The following is a 294-nucleotide window of genomic DNA, read 5'->3' as shown; positions in this document are numbered from 1 at the left end:
CTATTAATATTCGAGTCCATTAAGATATTTAGAACAGTGCTTATTATAATTTTAATGCATGAAAAAGAATTTACATATCTCATAGAGGTAAAAAAAAAAAGTTAAGTAAACTAGGATACATGCATATTACAGGTTAACATCCAATACTTTAAAATGATGGGAAAAAATGATACGATATGTAGTTAAAGGGAAAAATGGAATATAAACTGAACTCAACAATGGAAAAATGTTGATAATGTTTTTTTCTTTTATTGAAATTTATTTTTCCCAAACTTCCTCCTGGGTACCTCTTTC

This window comes from Propithecus coquereli, unplaced genomic scaffold (assembly GCF_000956105.1).
Source record: "Propithecus coquereli isolate 6110/MARCELLA unplaced genomic scaffold, Pcoq_1.0 Scaffold149, whole genome shotgun sequence".
Taxonomy (NCBI): Eukaryota; Metazoa; Chordata; class Mammalia; order Primates; family Indriidae; genus Propithecus; species Propithecus coquereli.
This window is presented reverse-complemented; position numbering follows the sequence as displayed.